The sequence below is a fragment of the Galeopterus variegatus genome, unplaced genomic scaffold (genome assembly GCF_000696425.1).
Source record: "Galeopterus variegatus unplaced genomic scaffold, G_variegatus-3.0.2 Scaffold1628, whole genome shotgun sequence".
Taxonomy (NCBI): Eukaryota; Metazoa; Chordata; class Mammalia; order Dermoptera; family Cynocephalidae; genus Galeopterus; species Galeopterus variegatus.
In genome coordinates this window covers 176,099-177,890 of record NW_007727739.1, presented here as the reverse complement: position 1 = coordinate 177,890, position 1,792 = coordinate 176,099, and the positions used below count along the sequence as shown (strand labels likewise).

Sequence of the window (1,792 nt, the reverse complement as noted above, 5' to 3'; positions counted from 1 at the left end):
CACTGGTTGCCTCTTAGGAGGCAAAATGCTGGAGGTCAGGGCTAGAAGGAAGACTTTTCACTTTATTTAGCTTTCAGATTTTATATCATGTAGAAGTATTACTCACTTAGAATAAATAAATAAACAAACCTACTCATTTACATAACAAAATAATTATAAGAAATCATTTCTCTCCACTCAGCACATAGCACACACCGGTGCCCTTCATCACAAGCTGCTGGACTGGGGTGGGGGTGGAGGTAGATTACAGGATATCTCAAAGGCCCTTTCACCTACAGCAAGGACTCAGGTCAGGGAGCTGCTGAGCAATGGCGCAGCAAGAAACGGCTGAGGGCAGGGTCAGCGGGAGGCTGAGGCATGCAGGATACGCCTGAGGATCTCTAAGGGTCTTGTAAGCCCCCATTATGACACCACCCAAATCCCCACCCCTGTCTTGGGATCAGGCTCCCTCTGTCCCAGGCATTGACTGCCGGCACCTGGGGCGGCACAGGGGCTAATTGCTTGGAGGTTTTCCTCTTTAAGAGAGGGAGATGTGGGGCAACGAGTGAGGCATGTGGTCGGTGATCACAGAAAGTTGAGCCCCGTTCCCAGCTCTGACTCTTGCAAGATTCCCTCTTTGGAGCAGGCAGGGGCCAAGGCAAAAGCGTCAGACTGGGGACAGAAGGTGTGAGAAAAACCTCTTCCCCTTTGTAGGCCTCAGTTTCCTCCTCTGCAAAATGGGCAGTATAAAAGCCCTTCTTTCAAATACTGTTGCGAGGCTTATGCGGCAGTGGACACGGAGCCGTGTCATGACCATCAAGCGGTGTGCACTCAGACGAACTACGCTAGTAACTTGCTCTGACACATGCCTGATGGCTCGTGAATCTTGCTCATGGGAAAAGTAAGCTCAGCAGTTGTACCTCTCCCAGCCCCTCAAACATCTTCAACACCGAATCAGCAAGTCTTACTCAAGGCCCTGAGGGCAGCCTCCTGCTCCCTGGCCCGGAGTCCTGCGGGAGTTAACTGAGAGGAGAGAGGCCTCAGCAGAAGCTTCTGCCTCTGCCTGAGTCCTACCCACACGGTTGCAAGAACCCCAGCCCAAAAGGGTGAGCAGCAAACCACAGGAAACAGAGATGGGCTCTGTGAACGTGTCACTTCCTGCTTCTGAGGAAACCCTCCAGAGGGAGGAAGGCCACCAGCGCTCTGCCCCTGGGTAGGGGAATGGGGTGGGGAGAGCGTCCCTTTTTCAGTTTCCCCAGTGCTTTCTGGTCAGAGAAACCCACAGCCCCTTCCAGCAGCATCCTGGGCCCCAGGCACTGTCTGAGGCGTTCCAAGGAAAGACAAGGAGCTTGGCGAGGCCAACACGGGGGCAGGAGGAACCCCAGGGCACACAACAATTGTCTGGGGCTTCTGTGAGCTAAATGTGAAGGCCCCTCCCTGTGTCTGAATCACCAGCCAACAAGAAATTTGTTAATGGATGCAGAGATTGCTTATGTTCTATAAAGATGAATTTGCTAATTATCCTGATTTGATCATTCCATACTGTACACAGGTATTGATATTCAACTCTGTACCCCACAAACATGTATAATCAACTATGTCTCAATTAAAAAAAAAAAAAGAATGTACCTTAGTGACCGCCACCTTGTTCCTCTCCCTTAGGACAGGGAAGGACAGGGAACTGACCCAAGTTAACACAACTAGTAGTGCCAGAGCTGAGACGAGATCCAGGTTTTCTGCATCCCAGGCTCACCTGAACCACAAGCCAGAGCACAAAGGTGCCGGGCCCAGGGAGGCCACGGGGGGTGGGGGG

At 51.8% G+C, this 1,792-nt stretch overlaps 1 protein-coding gene across 1 annotated transcript in view; it reads right to left on the bottom strand.

Annotated features, from left to right (window-relative positions):
* Positions 1 to 1,792, bottom strand: part of GLIPR2 (GLI pathogenesis-related 2) — a 19,514-nt gene that overhangs the window by 8,101 nt on the left and 9,621 nt on the right. The gene's annotated exons all lie outside the window — the stretch shown is intronic.